Source organism: Triticum aestivum, chromosome 4A (assembly GCF_018294505.1).
Source record: "Triticum aestivum cultivar Chinese Spring chromosome 4A, IWGSC CS RefSeq v2.1, whole genome shotgun sequence".
Taxonomy (NCBI): Eukaryota; Viridiplantae; Streptophyta; class Magnoliopsida; order Poales; family Poaceae; genus Triticum; species Triticum aestivum.
The window spans coordinates 84,684,084-84,702,580 of NC_057803.1; the positions used below are offsets into that span (position 1 = coordinate 84,684,084).

The 18,497-nt window shown below is 47.7% G+C and overlaps 1 long non-coding RNA gene across 1 annotated transcript; it reads right to left on the reverse strand.

The window, feature by feature from the left end:
- Positions 1 to 15,160: 15,160 nt before the first annotated feature.
- Positions 15,161 to 17,129, reverse strand: LOC123081797 (uncharacterized). The gene is made up of 3 exons (XR_006438793.1): positions 16,403 to 17,129; positions 16,052 to 16,309; positions 15,161 to 15,259 (listed from the first exon to the last, which is right to left on the reverse strand). It is a non-coding gene; the product is annotated as an uncharacterized lncRNA (long non-coding RNA).
- Between the last annotated feature and the right edge of the window lie 1,368 nt (positions 17,130 to 18,497).

An 18,497-nucleotide genomic window follows, 5' to 3' on the forward strand; every position in this document is an offset into this window, starting at 1 on the left:
GACTAGGCTCTCTTCTTCTATCAGGTTCACGTGTTACTAATCCGTAGTAGCTTATAGGATTGTTGTTACAAGCCTCAGTACAGCTTCTACTATTTTTAGTATGTTGCCAGTTGAATCAGAACCTTGATATGATGTTGTTGAGTGGTATTGCAAACTGTTGTGGATGTCTCAAATCTTTTTCTGAGCATTTACATCTGTTATGCTGTTCGATTTCCCCTAGAAAATTCTAATGCCTTTTGCATTATTCTGTGCTTTTAGATGGCCACCCGTTCGCAGAACCAAGTGGTTCATCTGACCCGGTGCCTTGATGTGCCCGGCCACACGGCCATGTTGGTTCGAGTGATGGTCGAGTCAGGCTATCGGTGGTATCCGGAATATACCGCCGAGGAGCAGTTCAGAGACTTCAACCAGAGTCAGTACCTATGTACCGTCAGGATATATCCCTCTTATCCTGGAGCCACTAAGCCCCTTCATTGTTCCTATGGACTTGGGGTCACTAGTCACTATTGAGATGTCTGTGCAGGATGCAGCCTATTCAATGATGACTATCATTCGAGCCAGGACTGCCTTGCTACAGAACACCGATTTCTGTTACATGCCAGCCTCACTTCCTGGAGCACAGGGGTGCTATCAGGCTTTGTACTATGATTCTTCACATGAGGAGTCACTACTCCGCACCACTGCCGAGATGCTCGAGGATAAGGACCGCGAAAATCGGGCCTTGCGTATGGAGCTTTTCCACACTCGTTCTGATCATTGGGTCACTTTGACTCGGTTTGCACCCGCGGTGCAGGCAGGATACATGGACATGAGGGACCTGTACCCTGTACGGTCTGGATTGCCGAATTGTATGGAGTGGCGCGATGTAGGAGGCATCACCCCTCCTCGTGGTCCCCGTCTGCCACCACCTATGGGACCAAGGCCACATCCGAGTCCCTATGGTCCGCAGGCTCCGCAGGACCGTCTATTCCTAGATGATCATGTTCCACTTCCAGGCTTTGGTGGCGACTTCTATGAGGATTACTACGGAGCCGTCTGAGCTAGTAGTAGTTTCACTAGTATTGTAATAGTTGTATTCTCCACAGTCCTGCGTGACCCGTGGGATACAACTTGGTGTGTATCACGCTCCGGAGGTGTAGAAAAATAATGTATAGGAGCTTGGAATGCCTTCGATGAGATGTAATTTCTTTCACCGTAGTTGTACTCTAGTCTGGGCTTGTACTAAACTATGTATGGTGTGTATGACCAATTGTATATATATGGCAGTTTCTATATTACCATGTCGTGCAATGAACATCTTAGCATTCCATGTTATCCATTACATTCTGCACGCTAGTGCAGCTAGGGGTGAAAATCTGCCTCACCCGCCTTCTCTGGCCGAAGTTATGCTGGAGGCGGAAAGAAACAAGCGTGAGACTAACCGCTTGCTGGAGCGGATTGAGCAGAACACTGCACGCCATCAGCGAAATGACTTGGTGTCAATCAATGACTTCATCAAGTTGTACCCACCAAAGTTTAATCATTCCGTTGAGCCCCTCGACGCGGATGACTGGCTCCGCAGCATCACACATAAGCTACATTCTGCCAACGTAGCCGAAGCTGATAAGTTTACCTATGCTGCCTATCACCTCGAAGGCCCTGCTAGCCTTTGGTGGGAAAACTTTGAGGCTATGCGCCCGGTCGGCCAAATCACTACTTGGGCTGAATTCAGTGAGGCTTTCCGTGAGCATCACATCCCGGAAGGTCTCATAGATCGCAAGAGGGAAGAGTTCTGCAATTTCACCCAAGGAAGACTGACTGTGGATGCAGATAGTCGTGAATTTGGGAACCTGGCACGATATGCTCCTGAAGAGGTATCCACCGACGCTAAGAAGCAGGCAAGGTTCCGCAAGGGACTTAGCCCTGAGCTTCGCCGCGATCTTCGTCTGCACGAGTGCACCTCCTTTCAGAAGTTGGTCAATAAAGCCATCAGTGCTGAGCAGGCCAGTCTGACTATGACGCTTCACGCAAGCACTCTCGTGATTTTGGCTCTTCATCCGGCTCTGGATCTCAGAAGCGCCGGGTGTGGATTCCAAGCATGGCACTGCCACCCAGGTTCATTCCGAGGCCATCCTTTGAGGCGCCTCGCCCCGACCAGCAATTTGCACCGTCCAAGCCCTATGGTGGCCCCACTGCTAATGCTGCTCCACGCCCCAATGTTGTGACATGTTTCAAGTGTGGAGAGCCGGGTCACTATAGTCGAGAGTGTCCCCAGAACAACAACCCCAATCAGTTCGGAAAGTCCGTTGGCCGTGGTAAGCCAGCGGGAAAGACATTCTACGCCAAGCCGGTCACCACTGCACGTGGCCATGTCAACTATGTCTCAGTTGAGGAGGCTCGTGATGATCCTAACGTCGTCCTTGGTACGCTCCTTGTTAATTGCCATCCGGCATCTGTTCTTTTCAATACTGGAGCATCTCATTCATTCATATCTGAGAACTATGCTCGATTGCATAACACGACATTCTGTGACATGCCCACTTCCATGGTAATGCAAACTCCGGGTTCCAAATGGCAAACTTCTAGAGTAAGCCATGGGAACAAAATTCTTGTCGCTAGACTTGTCTTCCTTGCATCCTTAATAGCTCTCAAGTTCTTGGACATAAACATCATCTTGGGTATGGACTGGATGTCAGCTCATTATGCTAAGATTGATTGTGCCACTAGAACCGTTCAACTAACTCACCCATCGGGCAAGACAGTCAATGTCTTAACTCGAGTGGCCAAATGCCAGCTTTACTCCCTAAATGCCAACCCCCTTCCAGACCTTGAAGATATTCCGGTAGTCCGAGACTTTCCGGATGTCTTTCCAGAAGAACTGCTAGGTGTTCCACCTGACAGGGATGTCGAGTTTGTGATAGACCTTGTTCCAGGAACCGTTCCAATTTCTAGAACACCCTACAAGATGGCACCCTTAGAACTAGCCGAGCTTAAGAACCAACTCGATGAGTCCTTGAAAAAGGGTTTCATCCGTCCTAGTTCCTCTCCTTGGGCTTGCCCCGTCCTCTTCGTCAAAAAGAAGGATGGAACGGATCGGATGGTTGTAGATTACCGACCTGTCAACCTGGTCACTATCAAGAACAAGTATCCACTTCCTAGGATCAACGATCTGTATGATCAGCTCGCTGGATCCTCAGTCTTTTCCAAGATGGATTTGAGGTTGGGCTACCATCAAATCAAAATTAGAAACGGGGACATTCCCAAAACGGCCTTTGTTACTCGTTATGGCCAATACGAGTACACCGTCATGTCCTTCGGTTTAACCAATGCCCTAGCCACTTTCTCTCGGTTAATGAACTTGGTCTGCATGGAGTATTTGGATAAATTCATCGTAGTATACCTCGATGACATACTCATTTACTCCATGAATGAAGAGGAACATGTCGAACATCTAAGGCTGGTATTGACGAAACTCCGAGAGCATCGCCTTTATGCCAAATTCTCCAAGTGTGAATTTTGGTTGCCAGAAGTGACCTATCTAGGCCATGTAATCTCTGGTAAGGGTATTGCTGTCAATCCCGAGCGAGTTCAAGCCGTCCTTGATTGGACTCCACCTGAGACGGTCAAGCAAGTTCGGAGCTTCCTTGGCTTAGCGAGTTATTGCCGTCGCTTCGTCGAGAATTTCTCCAAGGTTGCTAAACCTCTAACTAAACTCCTCAAGAAAGATAAAAAGTTCGAGTGGACCCCACAGTGCGAGTTCAGCTTTCAGGAACTGAAAAGACGCCTGACATCTGCTCCCGTACTAGTACCACCAGATTTCTCCAAGGACTTTATTATCTACTGCGACGCCTCGCGACAAGGACTAGGTTGCATACTCATGCAAGACCATCAGGTAATTGCCTATGCTTCACGGCAATTACACCCCCATGAGGAAAACTATCCCACACATGATCTAGAGCTTGCAGCTGTAGTCCATGCACTCAAAACTTGGCAACATTACCTTCTCGGTAATCGTTGCGAGATCTTCACCGATCACCAAAGTTTGAAGTATATCTTCACCCAACCGGATTTGAATCTCAGGCAAAGACGTTGGGTCGAGTTGATCTCAGATTACGACTTAGGAATAACTTACACCCCGGGCAAAGCCAATGTCATGGCTGATGCGCTAAGTCGTAAATCTTATTGTAACAACCTAATGTTACAACAAAGTCAACCACTTCTCCACGAGGAATTTCATAAGCTTAAACTTCACATAGTTCCTCGAGGATTCCTATCCACCCTGGTGGCGAAGCCTAACCTTATGGATCAGATCATAACCGCCCAGCGGTATGATAAGGGTATATCCCGGATTAAGGAAAACATCGCTAGCGGAGTTGCTAAATGTTTTTCCATGGATGAGCGAGGTGTTGTCTTCTTCGAGAACCGCTTGGTGGTTCCCAAGAAACAACATTTATGCCAGTTGATTCTTAAGGAAGCTCATGAATCCCCTCTCACCATTCATCCCAGTAGTACTAAAATGTATCAAGACCTACGCCAGAGGTTTTGGTGGACTAGGATGAAGAGAGAAATTGCTCAATACATTGCTAGTTGCAACGTCTGTCGTCGTGTTAAAGTAGAGCATCAACGGCCTACTGGCACCCTTCAACCTTTGGCTATTCCTGAGTGGAAATGGGATAAAATCAGTATGGATTTCATTACTGGGTTTCCCAGGACCAAGGGAGGGAATAATGCCATCTTCGTCGTAATCGATCATCTTTCCAAGGTGGCCCACTTTCTACCTGTTCGTGAGAGTATCACCGCTAGCCAGCTCGCTGACCTATACATCTCCCGAATAGTGTCTCTCCATGGTGTCCCATTGGAAATTAACTCAGACCGTGGGAGTCTCTTCACCTCTCGATTTTGGGAATGTTTCGAAAATGCTATGGGAACTCGTCTCTCTTTTAGCACCGCCTTCCACCCTCAATCAAGTAGTCAAGTAGAGCGAGTCAATCATGTTCTGGAAGATATGCTCCGAGATTCTGTCATCTCATTCGGAATGGGATGGGAGAAATGCCTTCCATTTGCGGAGTTTGCTTATAACAATAGTTATCAAGTTAGCTTGGGCAAAGCTCCTTTTGAAGTTCTCTATGGACGAAAATGTCGAACGCCTCTTAACTGGTCAGAAACTAGGGAAAGACAACTCTTTGGCCCGGATATGATTCAGGAAGCAGAAGAGCAGGTTCGCGTTATTCGTGAGAAATTGAAAACAGCCCAATCTCGTCAAAAGAGCCAATATGATCGTAAACATAAGCTCATGACTTATGAAGTCGGCGAGAAGGCTTACCTTCGGGTTACTCCGTTAAAGGGAACCCATCGTTTCAGTATCAAAGGCAAATTGGCTCCTCGTTACATTGGACCCTTTCGCATTCTTGCCAAACGAGGAGAAGTTGCCTACCAATTGGAACTACCCCCGCATCTTTCCAGAGTTCACGATGTCTTCCACGTTTCTCAACTCAGGCATTGCTTCACGGATCCTATCCGTGGAGTGGACCACGAAACTCTTGATCTACAAGATAACCTTTCATATCGGGAATATCCCGTTCGTATCCTTGATCAAGCCGAGCATACCACTCAACGCCATAATATGAAGTTTCTCAAGGTTCAATGGTCACACCATTCCAAAAAAGAAGCCACTTGGGAAAGGGAGGATCGTCTTCAACTTGAGTACCCCACCTTCTTCTTTGAGTGGGGGTGAGTTGTCACACCCTAGCTAGTTCATGCATTAGAGTGCCGCATCATGTCTACTTTTACAGAAACTTGAAATGGGGATGACAGAACCCCCAGCACCCCCCTGGAAACAACTAGGGTTTACTAAAATTATTTTTAGTGAACCCAAAATGCCCTTCACAAAATGTTCATCATTTCTGGATTGGGCTAAAACCCCTGGCAAAAATGGTGCACTCTTTTCTAGGCCATTCTGGATTCTTTGAATTAAATCATAAGTATTTGAATTTGGGCATTTAAATGCTATAAAATATTTTAAATGCTCAAATAATTCTGGAAATAAGTGTGGGTTGTTGGAAATAATCTAAACAGAGCCTATGATTATTTTCAGGATTTTTGTAAGTGCCTAGCTATTTTTAATAAAGCCCAACTGTTACAGAAAAATAGAAAAAGGAAACAAATCAGAAAAGGGAGTGAGAGAAACTTACCTGGCAGCCCATTGGCCGGCCCAGCACTGTGCTGGCCCGTGCCAGCCAGCTGCTTCTCCCTCGCCAGGCAGGCACAGAGGTGACGCTGGCGAGCACGAGCTCGCCACGGCGTCATCTGCTTGCCGCCCGCGCCCCTGGACACCTCATTCCTCCCCCTCCTCTCTCCCTCGCTCCCTCGAAGCCATGGCCGACGCAGTCGCCGCTGTCTTGCCGCCGTAGCCGTAGCCACCATCGTCCCCGTGCCACCCCACCCTGTCCACGAGCTCCGCCGCATCCCCCTCGACCTCCAAGACGAGCCACGAGGCCTCAGACGCACTGCAACGCCGCCACCACTACCGTTCCCCTCGTCGGCCACCGGAGATCGTCGCCGACGATTCGCCGCCTCCCAAGCTTCCCCGAGCCCACTTCCACGCCCGCTGCACTCGCCGTGAGCTCCTCTCTCTTCTCCCCCTAGCCATGCCGCTCGAGCTGCCCTCTAACCCCGTTGGCCATCATGGCCGAGAGCTCAGCTCCGCCGGCCATGTCGCCGCCGTGGCCACAGGCGCGTAAGCTCGAATCGGAGCGCATCACCACACTCACCACGTCCCCAGGAGCCTAACGCACCACTCCACGTGCCTCGCCGTGCCCTGTAGCCTCGGATCCATCTTCACCCGAGCTCCGGCGACCGCCAAGGTCGTCGCCGGCGTCGTTCCCGGCCTCCCCGAGCTCCACTTCCACCACCAAAAGACGCGGCTCCCTCCTGGGTCACGTAGATGCTCTCCGCCGATGATTTAGTCGCCGGAGAAGCAAACCCGAGCCCCTCCGCCGCGTCTGTCGTCGCCGGCGTCTGTCATCGCCGGCGTCAAGCCGCCGGCGAGTTGACCATGTTTGACCCATGTGGGCCCAGGTTGACTTCCCCTCTGAGCCTATGACAGGTGGGGCCGGCCTATTAATTAGTTTAGGATTAGTGCTAACTAATTTTAGTTAATTTAGGTCACTGACATGTGGGCCCAGGGCCCACTTACAGTTAGTTAGTATTAACTAAATTCTGTTAGTTAGCTGAGACACTGACAGATGGGGCCCACCAGTCAGGTTTGACCTGGGCTGGCGCCTTTGACTCGCTGACATCACAGTGACGTAGTGCTGACGCAATTATTTATTTTCTGGAATTATTTTTATATAGGAAATTCCAGAAAATAGCCTAAACTTCTAAAAATCATAGAAAATCAACCAGAGCTCCAAATCAAACAAATTATATATGAAAAATGATCAAAAAAATTCAATCTATCCATCTATAATAGTTTCATGCATGACAAAACACTTTAACCTTGCTGTTTAGGTGAAACAAGCTAATACACTTATTTTGCATAAGAGCTTAAGCTTTCATCTGAATCTTTGATTCAAATGGACCCATTTCAACTTGTTTCACATTGCATTAGGCAGGACACATCATTTTGCCATGTCATAGAATGCATCATATTGTTGCATATTTCCATGTGTTGAGTATGTTCTGTGTGTCCTTCGTGGTAGGTTCTGCCTCTGAGTATATCTCCGAGTATCCAACTGAAGGGCAGTACCCTACTACCACCCCATCAGGCAAGCAGCCCATTGATCATATCGATACAATCCCATGTTCCCGCCTCTGCTCTCATTTACTGCATTAAGACAACAACATTTCAAACTACTGTGTGCTGCCGTAGTTGAACCCTTATCCTCTGCATGACCTGTCATTGCCACAGTAACTAGATGAAACCCACTAGCATGTGTAGGAGTTGATTGAGCCATGTATGTGTTTCCTACCTTGCTATGCCTACTATGCTTAGAGTTGTGTCAGGTCTGGTTCATCTGGGTGATGGGCCAGAGTGAAATGGTTATGTCGGTAATGTGAGGGATGTGTTGAACATGATTTGGTAAAGGTATCGATGAGAGGCCATGTATGAGTACATGGTGGGTTGTTTCATTAAGGCCGTCCATAAGAACTGAGATCTGTATGTATGATTTAAGATTCAGCTACTACCATGCATTGGGATCCTTAATTGACCCTCTCGGCTTCTTAATCACCCTAGTACTCTGTCCAGGAGTTGCAAATAGTTTCTGGTGTTTGTAGGTTATGTGTTGGCGGCCGTGCGTAGCGCTGACCCTAGGGGTGGGCTATGATGCGGTAGATACATCATGGCACAGTGTACCGAGTCACCTGTTTAGTGTCTTGGGAACCCTGTTCACATCGTTCGGGGCCGTATGTGGAAACCTCGGCCGGACTCCCTGCGGATGGAACCTGGATAGGCGATAAACCTAGACTAGAGACTTGAGTGTTTAGGTAGGCCGTGGCTGACACCCTCGTTGGGCTTCCGCTTGAAGGTTGCCGAGTACATGTCGTGTAAACGACGATAAGTGGTGAGAGCATGTATGAAGAAGTACACCCCTGCAGGGTTAACATCATCTATTCGAATAGCCGCGTCCGCTGTAAAGGACTACTTGGTTGCCTATACAGTTCATAGACAAGTTAATGGTTACTACTAAAAGACTCAAGATAAGTGTGAGTACCGAGGATGGCCCTCTCGTAGGATGACGAGGGAGGATCCCCGGTGGAGTATTGTGTTGGTGATTAGTGGACTCGTGTGCGGAAACTATTTTATTCGTGGTGCCTCGTAGGATAGCTTAGCCAAGAGTCAAAGATGGCTTGCTGCAATAACTCCACCACCTTCTTGAGAATGAGCATGTATAATAGGTTCTGTTGTAGGACTTCCTGAGTACTTTTGTACTCATGTTTGCTTTAATTACTGTTTTCAGACGACAACACCGCCCCCTCCGATGGGTTTTATGTAGATCTCGACGTTGATGACTGACTTGCCACCCAGGTGGTGATCCTGGCCATGGAGGGCCCTATGTAGGTAGACAGGCTTCGAGAAGCCTTCTTGCTTTCTAGTGTCTGTACTCAGACTATTTGCTTCCGCATGTGCTTGTATGCTTGTATGACTTGAGTGTCGGGTCATGTGACCCCTACCTGTATGAACATGTTATGTATGGCTCTCTGGAGCCTTTAAATAAAGTACTTGAGTTGTAGAATTTTGTTGTGATGCCATGTTGTATTTGCACATATCGAGCATATTGTGTGTATGATTGAAATGCTTGGTATGTGTGCGATCCGACAATCTAGTTGTTTATCCCTGGCAGCCTTTCTTATGGAGAAATGTAGTCTAGTGCTCCTCGAGCCATAGTAGTCCGCTACAGCCCGGTTCACCGGAGTCCTGCTAGCCCAACACTACTGCTCAGGACACTTGACTGGCCAGCATGTGTCTCACTTCGTTCCTATGTCTGTCCCTTCGGGGAAATGTCACGCGGTGACTTCCGGAGTCCTGTTAGCCGAGTGCTACAGCCCGGATTCACTCGCTGATGACCGACATGCTCGATGTGATTCATGTATGCCTGTCTCCATAGGTCTGTGCCGCTTTGGGTTCACGACTAGCCATGTCGGCCCGGGTTCTCTGTCATATGGATGCTAGCAACACTATCATATACGTGAGCCAAGAGGCGCAAACGGTCCCGGGCCATGGTAAGGCGATACCCGTGGGGATACCGTGCGTGAGGCCGCAATGTGATGTGAGGTGTTACCGGCTAGATCGATGTGACTTGGAATCGGGGTCCTGACACGCCCGACCGGAGCGGTACTACCGCTTATAGGCAGAACTACCGTGCCTTACTGCCGTGCAACTACTGCTAAACCCGACACGAAAAGAGCAGGACCCAAAATCGAGGCGGTAGTAGAGCGATACTACCGCTTGATGCTATAAGCGGTACTACCGCTGCCGACCACGGTACTACCGCAGGGAGAAAACCAGAACTGCCATAACTTCTTCATAAGAGCTCTGAATTGAGCAAACTCAAGCTTGTTGGATACAAGATGACGAGTAGCATCAAAATAGTGGCAGGGGAGGTATGCCTAACAAATGGAGGAGTGAAACCTCCAACAGCAAAGAACGGGCATAACCTCCAACATCGAAAACATCATAGAAGATGCAAGGGAACTCTGTTTTCGATGAACTCAGGCTTGTCAACAAGATGACCATAAGCTCCAAAACTCTCAAAGAGAACCAAACAAGAACCAAGAAAGATGATGCAAGAATGCAATGGTTTGAGCTCTCTACGAACGATACAATCAAGTTACTCATGAGAGCCCCCCTTGATAGTATGACAATCGATCCTATAACCCGGTCTCCCAACTACCGCTATGAGACCGGTAAAATAGAAAACCTATCAAGGGCAAACCTTTGTCTTGCACATAGTCCACTTGAGCTAGATGATGACGATCTTGACTCCCTCAAGTTGGACCACCTTTCATCATTGTGTTGGCTCGATGAAGACTAGTTGATTTCTCCCCCATACTCCACCATGGGTGAGCCACTCTTCGGTACATCTTCATAAATCCATTGTTACCATAATGGACGGCAAGCTTCAAGCATTTCATCTCTTCATGATGCTCCACTTGAACTTGCACATCGCAACCTAACCCCACAAAGAACTCTCACGAAAACCTTGGGTTAGCAAGCAAAGCATAATGGAAAATGCTTACCATACCATGGGATCACTTGATCCCTCAGTACATCTTGTATGCTTTGTGTGTTAATCAACTTGATTCATTCTTGACTTAATCTTGATCAACCTTGAATCTTTGCAATTATCTTTATTTGGATGATGTCTTAAAGGTAGACATGAATGATCACACTATCTTCTTCTTCAAGACATACTTGCAATAATCTCAACACTCACATGACCAATCTTTGGATAATTCCTTGAATAGCACCTTGGTCGACACAAACTCTCCTTGAAACCAACACATGTACTCCAAGAAAAGCCTATGGACAAAACCTTCAAATATGACTCAAGGCAACCATTAGTCCATAGAGATTGTCATCAGTTACCAAAACCAAACATGGGAGCACCACAAGTTCTTTCAATCTCCCCCATTTTGGTAATTGATGACAATCACTTTCAAGAGAGTTTATACAAGGAAATATGCATCACCATGCAATGCAACAACAAATAATGCATGCGCATGAGATGCAAATGCTTAGGAACAAAACCAAAGCAAGGAGAAAACTCTAAAGACTTCTCCACTTCGGCGGGACTTCATTAAAGAAAAATATTTTTCTCCTCTTCTGCGGGACTTCTGAAAATTGTCTCCTCTCTCTGAATCATCTTTTCTCTGCCTTATAAAGGTATCTTTCTTAGTTTTTTTCTTTTTATACTTCCATAGTTTATTATTTCTAGACTAATACGATAGAATAATTAGATTATCAATTAGTCTATGTATTTATACATTAGACCTTGATTTTTTTAGCCGTAGCTATTTTTCTTCCGAAAAACAGCTTGCCCTGATTTTTCAAATAGCCATAACTTTTTACTCGTTCATCCAAATTAGATGAAACCAGCGCCTATAGTTTTGTCTTGTTTTCACCTATCCAGTGAACCTGTCACATCAACTTTTTGAAATTTTCAAATTTCGAAATTTGTTCAGATTCATATTCAAAACTTCTTTTGATCATAACTTGAGTTTTATCACTCCGATTTAATTGATTCTTTTTGCAAATCGAAGCTCTTGACCTAAACTTTCTGATATGGCCAAATTCACATAATTTTGGTACTGTTAGAAATTGATTTATGTTGCAAGAGTTATTTTCTTGGTTTTGATGTTTTTCGAACTGTCTTCTTCGTTCTTCCCGATCTTTTGAGTGATTGCTTATGTGTGGTCACGATAGATTGAACGGAGTGTGATGAGTAGAACTATCATGAGTTATGAGTGTGAATCATCTACATCAACCGTACAAGGCAAGTTCACACTTTGATCACATCCCTTTATTACCCAGTTTTTATGCATTAGTCTCAACCCTCAAACATTGCATGAGTAGGATCTCTTAACATGTGGGTATTGGGAAGTAGTTGATGAGGTAGGAACCTATTGCCCTGCATTCAAAACCTTGGGAGTTACTTCTACGTATGCTTATACTGCTATGCTATGCTCATAGACGTTGTTTGGTTTGAGTTATTCATGACAGGTGTGAGAGTTATTATTAATGGTTAACTTAAGGTGGAAACTTTAATACACATCTGGGTGGAATGGTAGGGGCACCCTGGAGCACCCAGTGGTCTGCCCGGGCACCTGGAGAACCCAGTGCTTGCCCAAGGGGATCCCGGAGGACCCGTGTGATCACACTATGGAATGCCACCCAGGATCAAAGGGATCATAAGATTATTCATGCTAGAAACTTCTGTGTGCGGCCACAAGCTATTATGGGCTCTAGCATAGTTGAGTATGTTGCATGACCTCTTTCAGTGGTGGGCTAGCAGATGTAGGGGAAAGGAGGTGTAATGTCCACCCAGAGTAAAGAGTTAATCTTTCTGAAAGACTGTGTCTTGGTCATCCATTTCTCAAACACCATGTAGTGCAAGAAATCCAATGGAGGAGATCGAGTCTTGTGGGGAAAAGTGCGCAAACCTCTGCAAAGTGTACAAACTAATCATGATTAGGCGTGTCCCCGGTTATGGACATCTTGAGTATCTGGTTCTTGGATTATCATATGGATCTCATCACTTTAAATTAATTTGTTGGGTTGTCAACTTTTAATTGGGATTGAGTTGGAGGAACCTTCTCAATAATTTTTCAACCAACTTGGTAGTTAAATAAAATTTATTCCTTTGAGGTAGGGAAAAATTGGCATTATGCAAAAAATAAGCTTAGAGCTTTCCACCAGCCAAATATGCATGTAGTGATAGTTTATTCAGCATTGTCCTATGGTGTGAATTTGCCAGTACATTCAATGTACTGACCCTTTGTGGCTGCAACGTCTCATCACTACAAAAAAAGACACATCCGTGACATTTTGGGCCGAACAAATTTTTTTTCTGTCATACATATGACACTTCTATGATGATAATTGTGACAAAACCCGGTATCATAATAGATGTGGTGGGCTCCTACTTCTATGACAAAAAATCATGTCAGAAAATGGGCTTTTTGTCCTGGGCGGGCCGGAGATGCAGCTGCATGACATTCTTAGGGCCGTCCATGACGGAAAAAACCATGGTAGAAGAGAGGGCGAGGAAAATTTCGGGGAGTTCCCGGTTACGGTGGGTGGTCGGGGGCAGAGCGATGCGCGTTTCTTTCATACACGTACGCGCGTGTGTGCGAGGCGTTGGCTCTAACTGAACCCGAGCGAGGCGTTGGGCTCTAACTGAACCCGAGCAATTCCACTGCAGGCTACGCGTTACTGAACCCAAGCGATCGATCGATGGCTGTTAACTGAACCCGATCGAGCGATTCCTTCGCTACTACTGCTAACTGAAGCCGATCGATGCTGCCTCTGGATGAACAGTGAGCGTTGGGGGGGGGGGGAGGGGTTGTAACACCCTTGATGCGGCTATATCTCCCACGTGTCAAAGCACGACTTAGAGGCATAACCGCATTGAAAGCAATGTCGCAAGTGAGGTAATCTTCACACGACCCATGTAATACATAAGGGAAAGAGATACATAGTTGGCTTACACTCGCCACTTCACACAATACATGAATAAAGCATTACATTCATCCAAATACACTCAAGGTCCGACTACGGAACCAAAATAAAAGAAGACTACCCCAAATGCTACACAGATCCCCGATCGTCCCAACTGGGCTCCACTACTGATCAACTGGAAACGGAACAACATAACGAATGCGAATCTCATCGAGCTCCTCCTTGAGCTCAGTTGCGTCACCTGCACGGTTTCATCGGCACCTGCAAACTAGTTTTGGAAGTATCTGTGAGTCACGGGGACTCAACAATCTCACACCCTTGCGATCAAGACTATTTAAGCTTATAGGTAGGGGTAAAAAGGTATGAGGTGGAGCTACTGCAAGCGACTAGCATATTTAGTGGCTAACATACGCAAAAGAGAGCGAGAAGAGAAGGCAAAGCACGGTCGAACAACTATGATTAAGAAGTGATCCTAGAACAACCTACGTCAAGCATTACTCCAACACCATGTTCACTTCCCGGACTCCGCCGAGAAAAGACCATCACGGTTACACACGCGGTTGATGCATTTTAGTTAAGTTAAGTTTCAGGTTTTCTACAACCAGACATTAACAAATTCCCATCTGCCCATAACCGCAGGCACGGCTTTCAAAAGTTCATAACCATGCAGGGGTGTCCCAACTTAGCCCATCACAAGCTCTCACGGTCAACGAAGGATATTCCTTCTCCCAGGAAGACCCGATCAGGCTCGGAATCCCGGTTACAAGACATTTCGACAATGGTAAAACAAGACCAGCAAAGCCACCCGAATGTGCCGACAAATCCCGATAGGAGCTGCACATATCTCGTTCTCAGGGCACACCGGATTGTCCAAGGTTCCGGTAGGCCAGCCCAGAGTTGCCCCTGGTGGCCACCGGCAGCTGACAGGTTGGACCAACACTCAGAGGAGCACTGGCCTGGGGGTTTAAATAAAGATGACCCTTGAGTCTGCAGAACCCAAGGGAAAGAAAAGGCTAGGTGGCGAATGGTAAAACCAATGTTGGTCCTTGCTGGAGGAGTTTTATTCAAGGCGAACTGTCAAGGGGTTCCCATTATAACCCAATAGTGTAAGGAACGCAAAATCAAGGAACATAACACCGGTATGACGGAAAGCTAGGGCAGCAAGAGTGGAACAAAACACCAGGCATAAGGCCGAGCCTTCCACCCTTTACCAAGTATATAGATGCATTAATTAAATAATAGATATTGTGATATCCCAACAAAATATCCATGTTCCAACAAGGAACAAACTCCAATCTTCACCTGCAACTAACAACGCTATAAGAGGGGCTGAGCAAAGTGGTAACATAGCCAAACAACGGTTTGCTAGGACAAGGTGGCTTAGAGGCTTGACATGGCAATATGGGAGGCATGATAAAGCATGTGGTAGGTATCGCAGCATAGGCATAGCAAAAGAGCGAGCATCTAGCAAGCAAAGATAGAAGTGATTTCAAGGGTATGGTCATCTTGCCTGATATCCTGCAAGGAAGAAGAACGAGTCCATGAAGAAGACAAACAGACGTAGTCGAATGGATCCTCACAAACGCGACGTTATCGGAACTAACCCGAAGAAGCAACATCGGAAAGAAGCAAACAACATAGTAAACAACCATCACATAAACATGGCATGATGCACAACCAAGTATGATGCATGTCCGGTTTAATGAAGCATGGCATGGCAAAGTGCACAAGCAATCCTACAAATTAAGTGGAGCTCAATATACAACGGAGTTGCATATTGAAGAAAACACCACATGACTTATTTAGTTCTCTCTCGTTAGGTAGTCAACAATATTAAATGTTGATTAACATGTTAAGGGTGAAGCACAACAAAACTACCTATCTAGGCAAGTTTAAATGAGGCCGAAAACAACGAACAACAACTCCGGTAAAACCCCATATGCAAATTTTAGGTTTGGCACTGTTCTTCCCTAAACACAATTTTAGTGTTGTTAAACATGCAAAACAAGTACACCATGTTAAACTAGGCATTTTTCTACCCCATTTACATATAAAGTTTATTAAAAACCGAGCTATGGTTATTAAGTTATGAAATAAATCATTTTACATGGCAATATGGGAAAATATATGCAAACATCATTTTGAACATTTTAAACATAGATGAAAGTTGCACAATATGAATCTACACAAAATTCTAAGCATTTTTCATATATAAATCATTTTAATATGATGCACGGTTGATGAGTTATTATATGCATGAAGTGCAAGGGTTAAACTGCAAAACTGTAAATCCCTGGTAAATAGACAAATCGCAGAACCAAGAAAAACCATCCACTGGGCCAAATCTGAGACAGACCCAACAGTGTAAGGGGGCGCTGCGGTGAGGCTCACCATGGGCCTGGCCCAGCTCGGTGGAGATGTGGCAGCAGGGAAGCGGCTTGGGCCCAATCTCGCTACTACTTGGCGCGGTCGATACCGAGAGTCAACGCGGGGCGCGCCTGGATCGTCCTCGAAGCAGAGGCGAAGTGCTCGCCGGGAAGAAACAGGACGGCAGCAGCGAACTTGGCGGGGAGGAGGCAGGGAACGCAGGGCCTCACCAGACCTGGCGAATCCTGGTGGCGGCGATCACTGAGGTGCTCGTGTTGTTCCCTGCGAGGAAGAACAGAGGGAGGAAATGAAGAGAGAGATACATGAAAAGGAAACAGAGATGGCGAGGAAAGGAGCAGGGCTCGTCGGCGGGACCTGCGTCGGGCTTGAGGACGAGCTTGGCATGGAGTGCAGGTGCTCGAAGAAGGCGAGCGGGACGAGGCGGAGGGTCTTGGCGCTCTGGCCGTTGCTGGAGATGACGAGGAAGCCGAGTCCGGCGTGGAGCAGGGGAAGCAGGTTTGACGGCGGCGACAGAGCTTGTAGGGAGGTCCAGCGACCTGGGGAACGACTCCGAGCGGGTCAAAGCTTGGCGGCGAGGAGCTCCGAGTCGGCGGTCGGGGTCCATGGAGGTCGCTGCTGCGGCGAAGCTCCGTGCCTCGGGTGGCCATGGTGGTCTAATGTTGCTGCGAGTTACAGAGAGAGATGGAGATATTAGGAGATAGAGAGAAGAAGGAAAAGAGAGATGGACAGAGTAGGGAGCAGGGACGCAGCAGAGGCGGTGGTCCGGTGATCTGGCAGTGCTCCGACGTGGACGAGGCGGCAGAGGGGACTTGATTGGGAGCTCGGGGCTGCGCTCGTGGAGGCCTCGATCCGATCTGAATCGAGCGTTGTAGGAAGCTCGGGCGCTCAAGTGGCCGTTGGATCTCCATCCGGCGGTCACAGATGGATGGATCAGAGGCTGGGTGGATTGGGTGGACGGGGAAAACGATGAGGATCTAGGAAGATGGTTGGCTGCGCGTGGGTTGGCTCGGGTGGGATTCCGAGGGCGATGCTGCTGGCGGTGGCGCGAGGGACAAACTGCCTAGAATTTAGGGTTTGTCCAAAAATAGGCTAGTGGTGATCTATATATAGCAAACGGGTTATGTTTAGGGGCATTTGGTCCCTCCAATCTTAATCGGACGGTCTCGGATAAATAGGCTAGGGAGATCAAATAATAAAACGGAGATGTTTTGTAGACGTTTGGGGATGATCCGGACATAACGGTAGCGAGAGTCCGGGTCGGGTTCGGGACAACTTTCGGACCCACGCGCGAGGAGGGCCGCGGGCTGATGAGAGAGGTTAGATTGGGCCTAGGCAGTAAATAGTGGATTGTGTAAACGGTCTAGGGAGGAAAGAGAGGGAAAGCCCGGCGCATGTTTCTGGATACCGGAAATGTCCGACGTTTAACCGGCTATATTGCCGTTATAGTTTTACGGTTGGGCTATCAAACGGACTCTGAATGCGATGAAACTTGGCAGGCGGCCTACTAACAACATAACAACACCGCATGCCAACTTTCATCCCATTCCGAGAACATTTTCCGGCCACTTATAAAATAATATTTTGAACATGCCGCAGGCGCGTGCAAGTGTGGTTGGGCTCAGAACGGACAACAGAGAGAATGGGGAGACCTGGACGGATGCAAGTTTGAAAACATGATGATGCAATGCACATGATGACATGACAAGGAATGCATGACACGCAAGCAATGACAAGGCAACACCAGCGAATAACTGGAAGACACCTGGCACATCGGTCTCGGGGCGCTACACCCGTGGTGTTGCCTCTGGATGAACAGGACCCCGATCGATCGAGCCGGTTGGGGCTGGATGAACAGGACCCCGTGGAGGGCTGGATGAACAGGACCACCCCATGGAGGGCAGGATGAACAGTAGACGGTGGAGGGCAGGATGAACAGTAGCCCGTGGAGGGGTGGTTGAACAGGAGCCCGTGGAGAGGGCTGGTTGAACAGTAGCCGGTGGAGTAGCGTGCGGTGGAGGCTGGATGAACATGAGCCTGTGGATGAACAGTCGCAGGTGGAGGCTGGAGGAGGTCGACAGTGGATGAACAGTAGCTCGTGGAGGCTGGAGGGGGTCGGCGGTGGAGATGAACAGTATCCCGTGGAGTCCCATTTTGCGGTACGCCACACTCCTCCTGATGAACAGGACCCCCATTTCGACCGTAGCGCTCCAACACAAGTCCGTTTCGTCCGTTTTGCGGTACGCCACACCCCCCGATGAACAGGACCCCCATTTCGACCGTAGGAGGTCCGTTTCATCCGTTTTGCGGTACGCCAGACCCTTACTGATCAACAGGACCCCGTTCCGAACGTAGGAGGTCCGTTTCCTCCGTTGTGCGGTACGCAAGGCCTCGTTTCCATCACCTGCTCCATCCAAGCCCCCCCGATGAACACGACCACGCATTCCGTTCC